Source organism: Drosophila albomicans, chromosome X (genome assembly GCF_009650485.2).
Source record: "Drosophila albomicans strain 15112-1751.03 chromosome X, ASM965048v2, whole genome shotgun sequence".
Lineage (NCBI taxonomy): Eukaryota > Metazoa > Arthropoda > Insecta > Diptera > Drosophilidae > Drosophila > Drosophila albomicans.
The window spans coordinates 25,285,395-25,306,659 of NC_047627.2; the positions used below are offsets into that span (position 1 = coordinate 25,285,395).

Consider the following 21,265-nt stretch of genomic DNA (forward strand, 5'->3'; position numbering starts at 1 on the left):
TTATTGTACTACATTGTTTTATACGCTAATCAAAATGAAGAAACGTATAGTCACGGATATACTTTGGTATATTGATATACCATATAAACCATATTTTTTAGGGTATATTTTTTAAAATAACCCCATTTTCTAGAAAATGAGTAACGGATATCTCTATATAATATTATACCAAAAATATACCAAATATTATATTTTAGTATTTTTATGGTATATTTTTGGCATATTTTAAAAATATAGTTTTATTGGAAATTGGTATCTCTGTAACTATAAACCAAAAAGTCTTCGGTATTTTTGGTTTATTTGGGGTATACTTTCAGTATATTTTTAAAATATGGTTTCATAGAAAATAAGCAGCGGGTATTTAATGATATATCACAAATAGTCTTTGTTATATTTTAGTATTTTAGTTTTATTGAAATGGGTATTCCTGTAAGTCTTCGGTATATTTTGGTATATTTTTAAAATATGGTTCTATGGAAAATGAGTAGCGGTTATTAACGAAATATCAAAAATAGTCTTTGGCATATTTTAGTATATTTGTGGTATATTTTAAAAATATGGTTTCATTGAAACCTTACTTAGTTGCTTGTGTAATTGAATATGAATGAAGAATAATGCATAAGTTATTATTAGGGAAAAGAGCTCTTCGACTGCTGAAATTTATCGCTTATAGATTTATGGTACTCCACGCTCATTCCCATCAAATTTAGCTAGTCACTTTCGCTCATTGAAATTTATGACGTGAACTAAATTTTAATCCACTCAAATGCATATGTATAGCATATCTCTTTCTTCCTTCTTGATTCATGTAATTGATATTTGTTTGTTTGCTTGACTGCTTGCTGCTGTTGCTGCAGAGTTGTGCTTTGATGGCTTAATGATGCTGTGCAATTAAAGTGCTTACGAATTTTAAAGTTTTTTGGGGGGGGGCCAGAAGCAAAAGCATTAGCCAAGTGATACGTGAATAATTTCAATTTGCAAGCAAATCCCAAATTCCAAATCCAATTTCAATCCGTTTCAATGCGGCGCGTGCCGCGTTGATTTCTCTGAGAGACTGAAGCGAGAGACGAGCGATGACATTGGCAAAAACAAAGGCGACGGGCGATGGCAATGATGATGAGGATGATGAGGATGAGGAATGAAGAAGATGAACAAGAACAAGAACAACAAGGAGAAGAGGAGGTTATAAAAACATGTGTAACTAGACGGCTTACAAGGATCACGCACTCAGTGACACTTAATGCCACAACGCCGGCGTCAACGTCAGCGTCAGCGATGCGAGCAGAAAGCAGAGCAAATGTCGCACACCAAAGTACCAAGCTATGTATAGAGCACATCTCATGCAGGGCAGGCAGGCAGACGGAGAGACAGACAGACAGACAGACAGACGGACGGGCAGACAGACAGACGGACGGACGGACGGACAGACAGACAAACGCAATTAGCTTTTAGCCATCATAACATTATGAACGGCAACTGACAGGCGACAGGCGAGTGAAACTGAAACAGAAACAGCAACAGCGACAACGACAACGACAGCTAACTGCTAATGATGAAGAGGAGGACAAGGATAAAGCATAGTCAGTCGATAGAGATGCCACACAGAGAAACAGAGAGAGAGAGAGAGTGAGAGTCGAGGAGGAAGCCGCCTAGGGCGCCTTTTTGGGGGAATAGCGGGATAGCTTGTGGCAACACTGCGGTTGCGGAGGGTTCGAGGGCTAGAGGGTTAGGGGGTTGGAGGGTTGAGGTTGAGGTTGGCGTTCGGGTCGCATGGCCGCATTATGTTGATGTGCTGAAAGCAGAGCTCACGGCGCGCTGCTCCCAACACAATGCCGTTAACTTGTGTCGAGATTAAAATAAGGACACTCGCAAAATAGTAAAACAAGCAACTGCACAACAAACTAGACGACTAGCCGACTATATAAATACGCTATCATCGAATTGAAGCGCTTTGCTATTAAAGAAATACTCGGCTATCAAACTATAAATATCTAGAGAACTATTGTTAGAGAACATGATTTGTTGAACCAAACAAGTTGATAGATTTTGAAGCGTATTAATTAATTACGAAATTTTCAAAATGTTTAAGCTTAGCTTTTATAAATTGATTTTCCAATTATATTAAGAAATTTTCAAAATTTCAAGCTTAGCTCTTTTAAATTTGTATACAATTATATTATGAAATTTTCCGAGTTTCAAACTTTTCTTTTGTAACATTTTTTCTAATCGTATATAGAGAACATATTTACATAAATTTAGAAATTGAGCTAAGCTTTAATTATAATACTTTAATTATAATACTACTTGAATATTGAATTAATTATTTTAATAAGTTTAGCAAAATGCAATCTCAGCTGAATTTATGTGATAGTAAAAGCAATTCAGGAAAAGGAACCAAGGAACTGTGATAATTCTGTCTGACTTAGAATTTGGATACAAAAGCAACAAGTCCAACTTTAGAATCTTGTTTTCATAGCACTTATTTTTATATTTATTTTTTTTTATTTTTTCATTTTGTTGTTTTTTTTAATTGATTATTTTATTTATTATTTTTTGTCTTTGAATTGAGCTACAAAAATAACAAGCACAACTTTAGAATCATGCTTAATAGTAATTATAGTAATTATTTTGCTGTAGGTTATTTATTTTAATTATTATACATTTATATTTATTTTTTATAATGATTTTGGTTGTTTCATAATTATTAAATTTAAAAATTATGTTTACTTAAAACTTTTATTTTTGTAGCTTAAAATGACTGTTACTTCATAAATTCAATTTAATTTTCAATTTAAGCACATACATTATAAGTGTGCTGAGTATTGGGAAATACAATGTCTAATAAGAAAAAACAGCTAGAAGTCTTGGAAGATAGATTAATTAATTTGTAATCATTTCATTTCAATTATGTTCATATATCTGAAGAATGGGATTGTATTGTATATGAAAACATAAGCATGAGGAAGGTTGATTTATAGTAATTTTAAAGGAAGAATAACAATTACTTATAAAATATACTTTGCAAAAAACTGCGAACTTTAAAAATCGGTTGAAATGTCAGATATTTTAGCTCAAATAAAAGCTAAAAGCTAGAACGTTTCATGCAACAGTTGCTTACTCCACTGTTCGAGTTGGAGTTGGAGTAAGAGTTAGAGTATTCAAATGACAGGAGCACAGAGCTAGAGACATGGACATGAACATGAACGTGGCAAGTAGTGAACGTGCCACACTCGTCGTCGTCGCCGTCGTCGTCGTTGTCGTTGAGAGTTGCAAGTTGTGTGACTCGCATGAGTTGCGAGCTGAAGCTTTGTTTATGATGTCAGAGAGACGAGAAGCGGATTTTCGAGTGGAGCGACAACAGCACTGAAGATGAGACGATATGAGATGAGATGAGATGCTAACTCCACTCAGAGAGAGAGAGAGAGAGAGGGAGAGAGAGAGAGAGGAGGAATCATGCCGAGTTTGGCTTCTAAAAATTACTGCGTAAATGATGATATGAGATTTAGAGCATTTCTGCGGTGTCATTTGGCTCTGCCGGAAGCGGATATAGTAACGAGGCGTGGCACTAGGGGAGGCAGCATGAATGTAATGACAGATAAAGAGAGAAAGAGAGAAAGAGAGAGGGAGAGATATCCTAGTCAACCGGTGGAACCGGAAGGAACTTATTTAACACATACCCAAGCAGACAGTCAGTCAGACAGACAGACAGACAGCGACACAGTGAAGAGTGAAGAGTGGGAGAAGACCACACACACATACACCAACACACATCGACACACACACTCAATGTGCTGTGGAGTGGCGCCCCGAGTGGAGATTATGTGGCACGATAATCATATTACGATTATGTCGCGTAAAATTTCCACAACTCCAAACTCAACTCAAAAAACTGCTGCTGCCGAGTCCAAGTGAGACTTCAGCAGAGGGGAGCGGTGTGTGGGGCGGGGCGGGGCAGGGACAGGACACAGTGGAGTACAACAAGTGCGAATGCTGTGCTTAAGCTATACCCTGCACAAATCACGTATACGCCAGGTGTGCTTTAAGTAAAGTCAAGTTAAGTTGAAGCAGCTTGAAAATGCTTAATTCTATAACAAATACAAACGAAATTTGTGCAACAATATTTGCAGTAAAAAACATAAACTGAAACTATATAAAACAATATTTAGGTAAGTCTTATAGCTTTAGGCTATAACTATATTTAGAACTAAGATAAATTTTAGAAGCTATAAAATATATAAATTCGTTCATTCATTTTTTGGTTTGTTTACGAATTCGTTAATTTTTCCAATTATTTTAGAACAGAAGAATAATTACAAAATCATGATGAGATCTAATTAAAGTGCTAATCAAGAACTATAAGATTAATCAATACTCAAAATAAGAAAAAAAAAAGATTTGTCACTTTAGATTGAAGAAGAATCTGTGTAAAGAATCCGTAGAAACAAAAAAGAAATAGTGCAGTATAAAATTCATATTGTTTGAAGGATTAAACCCAAGTTTCTTTTAATTTTATAAATAACTCACAAATATTTCAAAAGTTTGCTGACAAAATCTTGTATTTTAAGTATTAAAAAATTTCATATGAGAAATATAATATGTGAAATGATATTTTAAGGTTAAAATTTCCTGAATTTCCTTTTCTATAATTACTCGTCTGTTACCTAAGCTGCGAACAAGTCAGCATACTCTTCAGCAGATTAATTTACAGGGTGTGCGAACAGACAGTAAAACATCAAATAATATTGTTATAAAACACAGCGTAAGGCTCTCCAAGGGGGAGTTAGGGGGATGAATGGGTTGTTTTCTCTCCCGCACTACAAAAGTTGAGAAGGGCAGCGAAACATTGAAGAGCACAACAGAGAAGGAGAGAGGGAAAGGAAGGAGGAAGGAAAGGGCACTCGTATCGTTGACTTTTGCCCGGCTAAAACAAATTCATTAAAATGATATTTTTACATTTTACATTTACGTTTCGGCGGTTGGAGAGCTGCTTAGCTGGAGGAAGTGCCGTTAGCAGCCAAATGGCTTAATATTAATGCTTAAACCATATTTTTAGCCAACAGCCAAACAGCGGGAGAAAGCTAGAAAGAGAATGAGTGAGAGAGAGGGAAGAAGTGGGTGGGAAAGTTGGCAGAAAAGCCAAACGGAATCCGAGTGGAACTGCAAAAGATTTCGAGAGCTTTACAGCAGCGACAGCAGTTAAAGGATTAATGAATACGGATCTCGAAAGTACGGCACAAACTTTCGAAACAATAAAGAATTAACTTAAATAAAGATACAAGATTAGTGCAAGCAAACTTCTATTGGAATTCATAGCATAAAAAAGCGACAGCTAGTTAGATAAGGATTAAGATCAACGAAAAAAGAGAGAGAAAGAGAATATATATGATTATTATATAGGATTTATTTTAGATTTATAAATTAAATTTATAATTTGAGAAGGAATTGATTGTTTATTTATTATTCATTATTATTGTTATTTTCAATTAATTTAAAGATTTGTATTTTTTTGTTAAGAATCATTTTATTTTGTAGCAGTCCATTTTTTGTATTTTTTGTCGGATTCCTTCTTTACATAAAAAGCAGCTCTAAGAAATTTTCTTTTCGAGTGAGATATTTTTCTGATTGTAAACCAGAGTTGTATCCAAAAAAAAAAAGCAAACTTATTTTTATTCGATGTATGTTATAGTAAAATTTTCATTTGTTTATTTATTTTTTGAGTGCAAAATTTGTGTGGTTTGAGTTCAAGAAAAGGTTTCAGATAAGCAAGTTTCGTATTATTTTCTTTTCTTTCGGATTCGGTTTCTTCACATAAAGGGCTTTAAAAAAAAAAATTTTTTTCTTGTTATAGTGAGAAATTTGAAGCGTTTAAATTTAAGCCAGAGGTGTTTTAGCATCCTTAAAGTTATGTTGTATTATAGAAATATATTCTTTTGTTTATTCCGGCTCAAATTCTTCCTCTATGTTATGGCATTATTTTTCTTTGTTGGAAGAAATTCCTTATAAAAAAAAAAGAAAATTCTTTACCATTTAATATAGGATTCTGGCTTGAAAGTTTTTAATTTCGAAGCAAGGAAGTAAAGTTTAATTTCATACTACAAAAGCTTTCACAGTAGCTGCGCTTTTTGCGCAGTGTATTTGCAGTGTTCTCTCATTTGGATGGCAAAGACTTTTATCGCATTTGTATGCACAATGAGCCTGACTGACTGACTGAGTGACTGACTGACTGACTGACTGACTGAGCGATGAATTATGAATGTGCTATACTGAAAAATAAAGCTAATATAGTAAGTCGAGTTATGATAACAATGGAATTCAATTATTGTTGTCAGTGCTGGAAATGATTAAAGTGAAATCAAGAAGTGAATTGAAATCAATTCTCAAGACTAAAAGAAAGGGTATAAAACTCTTCGACTTTGCGGCATTTGTTGTGTATTTTACGTTTTTTTCTTTGTGCGTCGCTTTTTATAATTGTTTAAATGTTATTCCATTGAATGGCGGACGCTGTCACAGTGAACGTCAACGTCAGCGTCAGCGTCGCCATCAACGTCAACTTCGACATGGTCGCTGCTTGGGAAACTGAAGAGGAGCGCGGAGGAGTGGTGAGGAGGGGAGAGAGGGGGTAAATTCAAAAGGGGGGAGAGTGTAAGGGAATCGCTTAGCGTTAATGTCTTTCATTTATTGTCATTGTTGTTAATGTTTTTTGTGTGCGTGAGAAAAAAGCATTTGCATTTAAATGTAACGGCAACTCGTTGCTCCCTCGCACACTTTAGGCGAGAGGGAGAAGTGAGGGGTGAACAGGCGGGAAAGGGGGGAACGTGGGGATAGCTGGTTACGTGGTTAGCGCAGAGATTTTGCTTGAATGATTTTTATTGCTCGTTTGTAGTAAATTTGCTGTGTAATTAGAGAGACAGAGCGAAAAGGATTATTATGTGCGCTCGCAATACGTGTGAATGTGTGTGTGTGAGTGTGTGTGTGTGGAAGAGAGGTGGAAGAGGAGGGGGTGACAGTGCGTGGTGGTGGCGGGGAGGCAATGAGGTCAGGGCTACAGCTACAGCTGCAGGATGTGGCAAGGCTGAGGCATTTGCTGAAGGCAAAGGTTATGCGACAAAATGCAACGCTGCTTGCTGCTTGCCCCAATGTGGCGAGTCCTGCTGCTGCTGGCAACCGGAAGCTGCCAGGATTGCAAGTGCAGCAAATGCCGAATGCCAAATGCCCCCAAAAATGGCAAATGCTAAACGGGGTTTCCCACCAACAGCAACAACAACAGCAACAACAACAGCAGCATCATCATCGTCACCACCAAAACGAAATTGTGGTGCAGCGAGCCACGACACGGGACTCTAGCACACTAGGATACTAGGATACTAGGACACTGGTCAGCAGCTACAGCGCATTTTATTTTTGCTACACCCCACAAAAAAAAAGGGAAAAAGAGAAACACAAACGAGCGACAAAGAAATGGAATGCAGCAGAGAATGCTGGGGAAAAGTTTGGGAAGCAAGCAGCGTGGGTCAACGGGACGAAATCAGAATGATAAGTAGCAGTTGCAGTTGCAGTTGCAGTTGTAACTGTTTATGTTAAACGCAGGCAGCGAATACCCTCTCAAACTTATAACAAATCAAAGGGGGAGAGAGTGAAAGCTACTTTAAGGAGTAGCAACAGTTTAAGATGAGCAAATATCAGTGTTTAAATTGAATTAACAAATATTCTCAATGCCACAGGCATTTGCAAAATATTATTGTTAAACAACCAATGCAAAACTTCAAATGCAGCCTTAAGCAAATTGTCAAATACATTGCATACGAAAAAAGCAAAAAGACTTAACTTCCAATGTCAAATGAGCTTGAATTCAATAAAGGGTCTCTTGCAGTCGAAGCTAACTTGAGCAAAGAGAAGAGGCAGAGAGATAAATTCAAACAGATCATTAATTATTAATAGATGCTTTCAATCTGGGAAAGTCGCTGCAGCTTTGATACAAACAAATAAGGCATACATTGTTGTACTTTTTAGCTGTTTTCTTCTTTTATTTCAATGTGGGAAGAAAATAATAATTATATATAAAATGCACTTAAAATACCAGTATTGATTTGCAATAAACTCATAGAAAAACCAATTTAAGCAGCAGACTACTTTCATTCCTTGTTAAAAGGTCTAAAAATATGTAGTTATTTTTTAATTATTTGAAAGGAATTCACCCGGGCAGACTTCTTTCATTTCTTAAAGGGTCTATTGCAGTCGAATCTTTGAATAGGCGCGTTGTCAAAACTTCAACTAAGTGAAAGTTGATTCTCTTTGAAATTCTTAACAAGAATACCTAAATAAAATTACAAGACAAATGACAAGAATGAAGTTTCTGACTATTTTGAAATTCATTACATCAGAATTTACCATTCGTTGTTTTTGTTAAAGGGTCTATTGCAGTCGAATAGAGTATTCAATATTGACTAGAATTATTCAATATATATTTGCCTTTATTTCTCGTCAAGTGCTTAACTACTCCATATAACAATTCCTTTCAGTCGTTAAAGGGTCTAAAGCAGTCGAATCTTTGAATGGACGAATAGTGATAAAAATTCATTAAAATATGTTTGACATTGTTGTCCAATCAAATCATTCAGCATTTTTTAGAGCACACTTCTTTCATTCGTTGTAATTATTTGTTTAAGGGTCTCTTACTGTCGAGTCTTTAACTTGACGAATATTGTCAAAAATTCTTCAAAATATATTATTATAATATTATTATTATTTGCCATGAAGACAATCAAATAATTTAAAATTCTTTACAGCAAACTTCTTTCATTCGTTGTAATTATTTGTTAAAGGGTCTATTGCAGTCGAATGTTTTGCTAGGCGCGTTTGTCAGAACTTGGAACACTTTAAGTTGTTTTATTTGTTGCACTTTCGCAGAGCCAAAAGAAATATACTCGTTATATCAAATGTAAGTTGTGGCCACCAGCTCGACTGCAGTTGCTCTGTTTGTAGCAGAAGGGTTCAAGGGGTAAACGGAGGGGGCTGACTGCAAGAGGTCAGAGTCAGGCAGTTGGTCGTTGGTCGTTGCTCGTTGTGGTAGCTGCCAATTGCCGCATGTTTTGTGGCATCGCATGGGGTGACGCCTCTCTTTAAGGCGAAGCGAATGCGAATGCAGTTGCCATAAAATTTAATTCCCCCCAAGGATTGTTTGCCTACTCTATCTCTCCCTGTCTGTGTGTGTGTGTGTGTGTGTGGTGTGGAGATTACGTGCCTGGACTGGACAGCAGTCGAAAGTTGGAGACATACGATGCATAGGCAAATAATTCAAATACTCCTCGAATTCATTGTCGTTGCCGTTGTTGTTGTTGTTGCTGTTGTCGTCGACACATCGATTTTAAAGGCAAGCTCAGCTCAATTCGAATATGACTGCCACGCCTACCGCCCTTGCCCTTGGCCAGAGCAAACAGCAGCGAGCTGAGCAGCGATGCCAGCGAGTGGAAGCTAAATAAAATTTCCAATTCCCAAACACAATATCCTTCAATTCTTTGGCCACACGCAGCTCAGAGCGACGCTTTAGCCGATGTCGAGTATATCTCATTTAAGTCCGATGTGGACATCGAGAGCTTTATATAATTATAGATAATGAAGCTAATCTCGACGATAAAGAAGTTGGCAACAAGTACGCATGAGACAGAAGAAAATCCCAAGACAACTTTAAGCATTTCTTGTTGGTTAAAATTGTAAATTTTCTTAAGCACACCATTCCCTGGTCTGGAATATAATTTTATATACAGCTATGAACTTTGAAATAGCAGTGCTGTATGTATACATACATATATAGTATATTAAAAGAAACGTAATTTTGAAGTTGAGTATAGTATTGATTCCTAAAGATTTGATTACGATTGGATGCAAATTCTATAAGTTATTTATGAAGTACATCTGTATAGAAAATTACGTCTAATGAAATTGGGTTTTATCTGCTTTGGCAGTAATATAGCATAGATATGTCAAATATGGCATTCAGTATATTTTAGTAATTTGACGGTAAATTATTTAGTATATTGTAAGAATAATACCGCACTGTTTTGCTCAAGTTTGATTCAAATGCTTGCCACGCTCCCTCAAATCAAACAATAATAACTATAATTTTTATAATTCCTGGAAACACTTACTTACTGACTGACAATTTGGTATATTTTTCACTGTATGGTATATTTTAATTTTTGTATTATATTTAAGTGTATACTAATTTGGTATATTTCAAAGTTAATACCGCACTTATTTATCTTAGTTGCTTTGGATGACAATTTGGTATATTTTCCACTCTTGGTATATTTCAAAGTTAATACCGCACTTTTCAGTCTTGGTTGCTTTGTGAAATCATCTGGTATATTTTTCACTTTATGGTATATTTTAAATATTGTACTGCAGTTCTTGGTATATTTTTAGTATTATTGCGGTATATTAATTTGGTATATTTTAAAGGTAATACCACAATTTTCGGTCTTAGTTCCTTTGCCCGACAATCTGGTATATTTTTCACTATACCAATATACCAAATATATTAATAGTATTTTATTGGTATATTAATTTGATATATTTTACCAACCACACTATTTAGCATTTATTCACAATAGTCAAACCCACTCGACTGTAGTTTTCTTACTTGTTTTTTAATATAATTATTCTTACGTTTTGGAATTCCTTGCTTCATATCTGTAGTATTCAAAGCACAGCTAAATTGATTTACTTTCGAAATGAAATTGCTCAGTTTTGCGTTGCAGTTGGTTATTTCATTGTTGATCTCACAAAATAGAGTGGCATATCTAGTTTATTTGTAATTACTCAGCAGCAAGCATAAAACTCAATTTCTGTGGCACAGAAATACATAATTTACGGCGCCAAGACAAGAGGCAATCTATTTGTAGTTTGGTTTATATATTTATATATTTGTATTTGCCTCGATTTATGAAGCACTCGATTTTAATTAAAATACATAACGAAAAATTACATTTCAAAATTTGAAATCTTATTTCAAGTTATTTTTGCCTAGAAAAGTTTAATTTCAAAAATAAACAAACTTGAATTTTCTGTATTTTTTACCGAATGTTCTCTTCAATATTTTTGTGGCTTAAGTTGTCAAATGCATTTCGATGGCAATTGAATTGTTATAATTTCATTGTATTAAAATTTACATTTACATGCAATATATTCAGAAATATTTAATTGAAGTAACAAATTGATTTCCCATAGTCTGCAAAAATTCCTTAATTTAATTTAATCTTTTTCTATGAAATATTATCGAAATTATTTGTTATTTCATTGTTTTCCTCTTTCCAAATGAATCTGGCAAAATCTATGTAAGGATTAGCTTTGCCCAGTTTCCATTGCTTAATCTTTTTCTATGAAACGGTTTTCAAAATGTCTAATTTAAATATCCAAATTGCTGTTCCATATGCTAGCTCTGTGCTTTTCCATTTTCCATTTTATGCTGGCAGCGTAGATAAATGCAAAGGATAAGCTATGTCGAAATTTTCTTACTAATTCCCCATGCTTAAACAGAAAAAGTTTTGTATTTGATTTGAATATTCTAAATTGATATTCCATAGTTGTTGTTTTTATTTTTTTATTTTGCAAAATATTTTAAATCTACTTTTGAATAACTAAAATCGTTTTCTAAATTTTACAAGAGAGAGAGAGAGAGAGAGAGTGAGTAAGTAGCTGGGCGAGATTCAATGATAATAGTTGATATTTTCATTGGCCAGCTGGATTAGAGGATGCAGCGTGCTATAGCTTGTGGAAGTTGCAGTTGCACTTGGAGACGGAGACAGAGACGAAGACGGAGTTGAAGTCGTTGAAGTGCTGCTTCTCGTACTCAAGGTTGACTTGACTTGAGCACTTTGCCGAGGGCTACTCGATGCTGCCTCACTTGCCACTTGGCTGTGGCTTTCGACTTCACTCCTTGCTTCATCCTCCATCCTTCTGCTCTCTCTCTCCCTCTCACTCTCTGAGCATCTCTGGTTTCCGCTTCCGTTGAACTCGCAACTCACCTGTGCGCACATTGAATACTTGCAACTGTTGTTGCTGCTGTTGCTGCTGCTGTTGTTGCAACAGGCGATGGCGTTGGCGTTGGCGTTTACGTTGTGAATCTGTTTCTTTAGCTGTCATTTACACAGTTTTGCAAACACATATATACATATATATGCAAGTTAATAATTAATTTTGTTGTGTGCACTCTTGTTTTAACATTTGTATTCGCTTTAAAAAAAAAAAAAGAAAAAATCGTTGAACGTACGTCGAATTATATGTATTGCAATTTGTAGAGGGGAAAAACGAGGGAGATCGCGACGATGTGTTGGCTTTGCTCAAATTGGCCGGCAACCGCGTCAAAGCGACCGCAAAACTAGCTAAAACGGCTAAAAACGGAACACACGCGATTCTCGCAGCCGACGGCGACCGCAAAAAAGCCAAACTGCAACAGCAGCAGCAACATTAACGGCAACAGCAACAGCAGCAACATCAACGGCAGCAGCAACAAAGTGGTCAATCAGCCGGCAAAAATCACTCGAACGCACCGCACACACACACCGCACACACACACACACATATGGCGCGTGGCACGTGGCACAACGAGCAAAAAAAAAAAAATAACAAAGCAGTTGCTTTGACTCTGGGGGAATCCCACGCAAAATAAAACCCGAGAACAAGTCAACTGACAATTAGCCAAGTGGCACGAGGCACGCTTTTGCTTTTTTGCCGCCTTTTCAATTGCTGTTGCCGAATGTTGCTGTTGCTCACTGTTTACTGTTGCTGGCTGCTGGTTGCTGGTTGCTGCTGTCGTCGCGTTATTTGCCCAAGTTTAGTTTTGTAGTTTTGATCTTGCGCACGTGTTTTCTTCTTTCTTTTTGTATTTCAAAGAGTATATTTTGCATCCGCATCCGGTACCCGGTACTGATGTCAACAAGCTACCACACGCAACTAATTCAAAAAATCCAGCGAACGGATTACGGACAACATTGCTGCCGTCTGCTTTTGCTGCTGCTTCTGCTGCTGCTGCCGCTGCTGTTGGCAGCAGAAGGCTCAGCAGCAGCAGCAGCAAAAGCCGAGCACGTTTCGTTCGTTCGTTCGTTCGTTCGTTGCGTTCGGCTTTTCGCATACGAAGCCTCGCATCGAAGCGCACGATTTGCAGTCAACATCGGCTGTTGCTTCGTCTGCTGTTTCGTCTCCTCTTCGTTGGCACGTTCGGCACGCGTTCGCTTCTCGTTCGCTTGTCGTTCGCTTGGCATCGTTGTCGTCCGCCTCAGTCGTGGGCCATCGACGACAACGTCAGCACGTGGCCCGGCAAAATGCAGCTGCCATCTTCCATGTACCACGCTGTCGTTCTCTTACCTCCCTTTCCTTTCTCTCTCTCTCTGCTTTACGCTGACAGTCACTCCTCCGACTGTGAGTGTGTGGGCATGTGTATTAATGTGTTGTGCGTATTATTTAAAAAGGCAGCTTAACCTGCTTTTGTGACCTTTTCCCCAGATTTGTCCATTTGTATCGATGTTGCGTTGTGCTGTTTGTGTGTGTGTGTGTTTGTGTGTGGAGCCAGCCAAACTGATGGAAATCCAACTGCAGATGAATCAGCTTCAATATCTGCATATGTCTGTGTGTGTGTCGATTGGGTGAATGTGTGTGCGTGTGTTGATAAATGAGTTTTTATTTTGATTTTATTCACTGTTTACCTTTGGCATTTTTGCATATACCAACTGTAAATTTTTCAGCACGTGTGAACGTGTGTGTGTTTGTGTGTGTGTGTGAGTGCCATTGAAATGCCCAAATGGTTTTCAATTTATTAGCAATCAGTGGAGCTAACAGTTAAAAACAATATTGTTGGTCAGTCTCGAACAAAGAGCATCCAAAGGGGGGAAGCGGAGGCAGAGGGAACTGCAGTTCGACACTGAGTGAGTGAACTGCTCTCCCTTCCCTTCCCTTCCCTTCCCTTCCCTCTCTACTCTTGGGGCAACATTCGTTTCGCCTCCCCGAAGACGCTCAATTGCCAGAGTTGACACCATTTAATTATTGTCTGACAGTTGTAGTTAACTAACTCACTATAAGAGCTCTCGTTGTCCTCAATTTCCACGCTTAAATTTTGGCAGGCGACGGGCTGTGAATGGTGCGGGGGTGGGCGGGGTGTGCACAGATTTTATTGTCCTAACAAAGTGGATGCTGGTGAAAGCTGTAATTGAAATGTTGAATGATAATTAAGCTACGATTAGCTTGACGCAACACCAGACAGAGGAGATCGAAGAGTGTCTCAGGGAGAAGATGTTGTTCACCATCATATCATATATTTACCCTAATAATGCCCAAGGGTCTTCGAAGAGATTTCAACTGAAAATAGTTACTTAAATAGCCGAGGCGTCCGTCTGTCCGTCCGTCTGTGCGTATGAACACCTAGATCTCAGAGACTATAAGAGTTAGAGCTATAACTTTTTGCGACAGTATTTGTTATGTTTGTACGCAAATCAAGTTTGTTTCAAATTTTTGCCATGCCCATTTTCGCCCCCTCAAATCGCATCGAATCTGAAATTTGGTATAATATTAACTATAGTTTATGTTCATATATTTATTTTTGGTATTTGGCTACCAATCTAGAATATTTTGCTCTGCATAGTATATTTTAAGTTTTGGTATATTTTTAAAAACTAATACGAAACTTTTGTGTCTTAGTTGCTTTGGCTGTCCATCTAGTATATTTTGCACTATTTGCTATATTTTAAATGGAATACTAAATCAATATACCAGACCTTTGGTATATTCATAGTATTTCTGTGGTATATTTTAAAGTTAATACCGTACTGGTATATTTTCACTTTATGGTATATTTCATAAGTAGTACTATTAATATACCAAATATACACGTGGTATATTTATAGTATTTTATCGGTAATTTGGTATATTTTAAAATTACGCAAAATGAGTAGCGAGTATCTCACAATCGAGCACACTCGACTGTTACTTTCTTAGTTGTTTTCTACTCACATTTGGCTTAAAGTTTCTCCTTTCATATTTATAGCTTTTTTGTTTTCTTAAATTTTACTTTACTGTGATACATTTTAAAATGCGAATTTTCATTATGCCGCTTTCAACACAAAAAAAAAAAAAACAATTCATTATGTTGTAGTTTTGTATTCCTTTTAAGGCATCATTTGTCCCATCCCTAGAGTGTTATCAGCTGACACGAGTTTCCGAGTTTGCGACTCTATTTTACAGTTTTAGTAGTTGCTTCAGTGTTGCTTACTTGCAGTTTGTGTTGCAGGTGTTTTTAGCACTTACCGAAAGCGTTCTCTTCGCATCGTTCGCATCGACTCTCATTTGGTTAACATGGCTGCTGTTGTTAATATAGGCTTGTCCAACATGTTTCCCTTCTTCTCTCTCTCTCTCTCTCTTTCTGTGTGTGTGTTGCTCTATGTTGTTGCATTTTGCCTGAGGAAAAGATCATCAGAGATGTGGGGAATGTGTTGGACACGAGGCGAGAGCATGTCTGGCATTTTCTGGCCATAATTCGCTCAACATCCGATATGACCGCAAAACGGCAAATTGGTCAAGTCGGTTGCCATGTTCCCCCTGAAAAAAGAAGAAGAAGGCAGCTCCTCTCTCACTTCTCTCTTTCGAGACGGAGTTGGAGATGGAGTCGGAGTTGTTCCAAGTCCTTTTACTCTTTCTCTCTCTCTCTCTGTGTGTGTGTGATGTCGATGCTGATGCTGATGCAAATGGCAGGAAATGCGTGATAACGACCAGCGACACACACACATACAGAGACACATATTGAAAATTTGAATGAATACAGAGTGTGACAGTGTGAGAGGGAGATGGGGAAGGGGAAAGAGATAGAAATGGACTAGAGGCGATTGCCGAATGGAGGCAGAAGCCATTCTGATGGGTTTAGCTCTGACTCTGACTCTGACTCTCTCGCTCTGCTTCTGGTTCTGAGGATGTGTTGTGAAAGTGTCGACACCAGTTTTGGGCCAGTGCAAAACACATGCCACATGCCGCAGTCCGGTCGGGGAGGAAGAGGAAGAGAAGCTGCCTGGTATCGCGTCTGAATGTGAAGGAGCGAGCATAAAGAACCGCAAAATCATGAAATTGAAATGCAATAATGAAGGCTTCATGGTCGATCGCTCAAACACACACACACACACATACCCGAACACACACACACGCATACACACATACAAACTAAGGCAGACAGTTGGACTGTGTGGCAGCAATAGAAGCAACAGAATCATCGCCACCAGGAGGCAACAGGCAACAGTGTCAGAGACCCTGGGAGAAGGAGGCGACGTGCAATCGACACGGGCCACACACACATTGTATGTGTGTATGTGTGTGTGTGACGACACCACAAAGTTGCCATATTTAAAGCATAAAAGCAACATTTCCGTTTGTCGCATGCCGAAGAGCACAAGGTGAAGACTAAGCACTGAGCACAGAGCTCAGACCAGAGGCCTACATGCGACTCTGTGTGTGTGTGTGTGTGTGTGTGGTAGTGTGTGTGTGTGTGTGTGTGTGTGTGTGTGTGTGTGTGTGTGTGTGTGCGTGCGCGTTGCAGTCATGTACAACATGCAACAAACGTGAGAAACTAAAATGAGTGCAATTTGTATGCCACGTTTAAGGCAACGGCAGCGGAGCTGTGCCACAAGGGGGCAGACACACACGATGCTGCTGCTGTGTGGCAGGCTGCGATGACTGTGGCAAGCAGACAGACGGACGGACGGACGGACGGACGGACGGAAGGACGGACGGACGGACGGACGGACGCTGTGCTGTTGCCTGAACCCGCAGACAACTGAGAGACGCAAATGAAAGGCACCGCGGAGCCGAAAGCAAGGAGAAAGCCTGAAAGAAAGGGGGCCAAAGAGTGGCAAGTGGCATGTGGCATGTGGCATGTGGCAGGCAGCGGCATGTTCATCAACAGCCACTGCGCATCTTTCATTCTTTTTGACCAGAAACTCAGTTTTGCATCAATTGTCGCATAAATTATACAGATTAACACACACACACCCATGCTATATAATAAAATTAAATTTGCAGCAGTTGAGGAATAAAAGAGAAAAAAAGAGAGCAACAAAATTGCGATTGCAATTGCGATTGCGATTGATTTGTAATTTTCGTCTCCATTGTAAAATATTGCTATAGCTTTAAAGGGTTTAAAAAGACATAACAAATTGAGGAAGCAGAATACCATAAATATATCTGAATGGAAACCGAGACGAGGACTAGAATTATGTAAAGTCAATATTGTAAATATTATAAGACAATTTTTCTGAAGTGAAGAACAAGTTTCGTAAAAAACTTTAAGCTAAAATCAAGGCATTAGCCTCATTTAACTTACGAAACAGGTAATGATATCAAGTTCTACAATATTTTTAATAAGAAAATTAAGTAAAATTTATGGAGAATGCTGGCAAGACTTTCGGATCGAGTTGCTCTAGCCTGTGGAACAACTTATGTTGACTGACTTTAAATATTTTACGAAAGCAGGGCATAAAGCGGAAGAGTAGTGGTCAAGCGGAAGGATGAGAGGCAACAAAGGACGCTGCCACTTTAAAGAAACTGCCACGAATTGAAAACAAGAGAACAGAACAAATCAAAGGAATATTCTACTTATGAAAAGGAAGATTGATAAGTTGTGGGGAATGAGGACAGTTTGACAATAATTTGGATAATTTTAGTTGATAGTCGGAAAATTATTGATCGACTGCCTGATTCATTAACTGATTGATTAATGACCGACTGATTGATTGTGCGATTGTCTGTCTAATTGACTGCTAGACTGACCGATTGTCCGATTGACTGACTGCATGATTGACCAACTCCTTGATTTACTAAGGGATTGACTAATGACTGACAACTTTTTCCCTGACCGACTGATTGACGACAACTGATTAATTGACAAACTGTGTAACTGATGACTGACTGACTGATTGATGATAACTGATTGATTGATGAACTGTCTGACTTACAGACTGCAGACTGATTGACTGCTTGACTGACCGTTTGATTCACTAACTGATTGACTAATGACCAATTGATTGATTCAGTGATTAATGTCTGTCTGATTGACTGCCTCTATCATTGACTCTCTGCTTGACTGGCTGATTGAAAATAACTAATTGGTTAACAATCTGTCTGACTGATGACAGAAGGATTGACGGCCGACTGATTGATTGCACGACGGACTGATTGACTACGTGAGGACTGACTGACTGACTGCTGACTGCTGACTGCTAACTGATTGATTGATTGACTAACTGATTGAATAATGACTGCCTGATTGATTGTGTGATTGTCTGTCTGATTGACGACTTTATGCTAAACTGACTAACTGATTGATTGATTGAAGATAAATATTTGATTAATAAACTCTCTGACTGATGACTAAAAAATTGACTGACTGCCGACTGATTGATTGCTCGACTGACCGATTGTCAGATTGACTATATGAAAGCTGACTGACTGATTGACCGTCAGCCTGACATACTTGCGACCGACTGTCTGACTGATTTATTGACTTAATTGCTGCAGCATTTTGTTGCAACTTTCAAGTTATGGTCTGGCAAATTAAAGACGCCAGGACAATCGCGTGTAATAGTCGGTAGAAGAATGCCTGCCAACAGAGCAGAGCACATGAAGGTAGCTGCCACAGCGTTTATGTCCCCTCCTGTCCTCTTCTGTCCCCTCCTATCCCCTCGTTCCTTTCACCGCTTTGCGTGTGTGCAGATCGTGCTCAAGTCTGTGAGGGGCACAACTCGACGCTAATGGCAATGGGGCTGACGGCAGTCTGTCCTCGCTGACATACACAAAACCGAAATCTAATTTAGTTTGTCAAGAGACATAGAAGGAGAGGGCAGAGGGAGAGATTCGAGGCGGTCTACAGCTGTAGTTCTTCTTTGTGAGAGGCGTCGGCAGAATGCCGGTAGCTGCCGATGGAGACGGAGATGGAGGAACTGGAGCTGGTGGAACACATGCAACCGTAACGTTGCGGATGTGAATGCGGATACGGATGCGGTGGCTCAACTGTCTGTCACCCGATGATACTTTAAGCTGCACACACACACAAACACACACACACACACACCCGCACACACACACTCGCTCTGGGTGCCATAATTAAGGTGTCGCTTCCAACCTGCAGCCAAGGTTCCAAGTCTCTCTACATTTCCCCTTTTTATCTGTAGCAACCTGTGTGTTGCAATGGAAATGGCTTCTTTGCTGCAATTTCGGGGACTGCTGCTCGTTTAGCCCCGAGGCCAGTTCAATTGCCAAGTCGCCTCGCTTCCTCCTTCCCCTCTCCCCTTCCTTTCTCTCTCTCTCTCTCTCTCTGTGTAGATTACGCTGTCGCCTGCCTGCGACTATGAAAATGCCTGACAGCCGCCACAGCAGCAGCAGCAGCCAGAATCTAAAATTGCCAAGGAAAATGTGTGAGTTTGAAGTACGTGAAGAGGTGAATGGAATGGAACATACGAGTACTACTAACGGGTTATGGGATGGGATGAGGTTGGGATGGGGTAGGGATAGAGGGAGGGGGACAACTGCGGGTTACGGCTCTCTGAGTGTTGCAAAAATATACTAAATATAAATGCACATAAAAATTCAATTTCTCTAAAGTGTAGCTAAGCATGTAATTGAATTTGTAATGGCGAATATCGTCGTCGACTTCTCCATTTCCCATTTCCATTTCCATTTCCTCTAGCATTTCACATACTATCATACTCGTAACCTCATCCAGTCGCCAAACCTCAACCCCTTAGCATTTCCATTTCGTTCCATTCTGTCGCGAAATGTCTCCATTGAGTGAGTGACTGACTCGACTAGCTCGCTGACTGAATGACTGACTGACGTGCAGTCTGTCGTCTACATAGATCCATCCAGCACTCTCTCTCTACCTCTCCTCTCTATGCGAATGACTCACCAATAATATGTGTGTCTCTCCATCTCCATCTCTTCTTCCACCTCCTTCCACTCCTGTTTCAATCGTGTGTGTGCAAGTTGACTCCAATTTCAATTCTGATTCCGTCGTCGACTCTTACAACAAACATTCAATTTTTTTCCATTTTTTTTTTTTTTTTTTTGATAAAAATTGCAAAGCAAACACTGCCATCGGCTGGTTTGCATGAATTGTATTTCTAATAAGGAGCTCTCTCACTCCCTAACTTCAAATATAATGGTACTTAATGTAGTCTCAACTCTTTGCCATCAATCGAAGCTCAATTTACATATAAATTTGTGTACTTAACGCCCAGTTAAACGACATCTTCACTTGACGCTTCTAATTTGTGCCATTAGCTAGCAATCAATCCCAAAAAAACGTCTTGTGAGTTGGCTGTTCATACATAATATTAAATAGATTTATTTAGCATAATTTTTAGGTATTTGAAGTTTAAACCCTATATTAATAGCTTGCATTTCAATTATTTTGTTTTTTTTTTTAGTATTTTTCTAAATAAAGCCTGGAAATTTTGGAGTGAATCATGCAACATTGCTGCAGGTAAGCGCCATTAAACTTATTAACTATAATCTTCAAGGTTTTAGCAGAAGTAATTAAACAGTAACTTAACATAGCTGAGAAATATCAAGTTAACAGTTATGTTAACATAACATTTATTTAATTTAGCTAGGAGAAAACATGTTAACCGTCATGTTAACACAACATTAATTTAACATAGCTGAGAGATAACATGTTGACAGGTATGTCAACCAAACATTAATTTAACATAACCGTTAGAAAACTGTAAGACAGCATGTTAACGTTCACAGCAATCAAAATATCAATCTATAATATAATTTACATAGTAACTTAACATTAATTTAACATTGCTATGAGATAACATGTTAACTAGCAGCTTAACTTATCATGTTATATATATTAGATAGTTGTGAGACAGCAAGATAAAAGACATGTTAACAGCCGCCACAACTTCAATCAATGAATTATAATAGAATTCACTTAGTAACTTAACAGTAATTTAACATATCTGTGTGATAAAATGTTAACATTGTCATTCCAATGTTACCATTACCTAACAATGCTAACATTTATTTAAGATAACACCAGACAGGATACAAATCTACAAAAAAATAACAGAATTTACTTAGTAATTAAAAAGCACTTTAACATAGCTGTGGGACAACTTAACATTGTCATGTTAACATTTAATTAATTTAACACAACAACAGTTAAACTTAACATGACAATTCCTTAATTAACTTGGCAAGGTAAATTGCAAAGTGAATTAAATTGAAC

The 21,265-nt window shown here is 38.2% G+C and overlaps 1 protein-coding gene across 4 annotated transcripts in view; it reads right to left on the minus strand.

Moving 5' to 3' along the window:
• Positions 1-20,082, minus strand: part of LOC117577872 (chondroadherin) — a 36,292-nt gene extending 16,210 nt beyond the window's left edge. The window contains exons 1-2 of one of the 4 annotated variants that reach the window (XM_052008649.1): positions 19,934-20,082; positions 15,295-15,444 (exon numbers count right to left, since the gene is read on the minus strand). The gene's annotated coding sequence lies outside the window, so the exon portion shown is untranslated. Of the gene's footprint in view, positions 1-12,023; positions 12,458-12,860; positions 12,929-15,294; positions 15,445-19,933 lie in introns of those variants that run through there. The other 3 variants (XM_034262830.2, XM_052008648.1, XM_034262831.2) reach the window with 3 other exon arrangements.
• Positions 20,083-21,265: the final 1,183 nt, after the last annotated feature.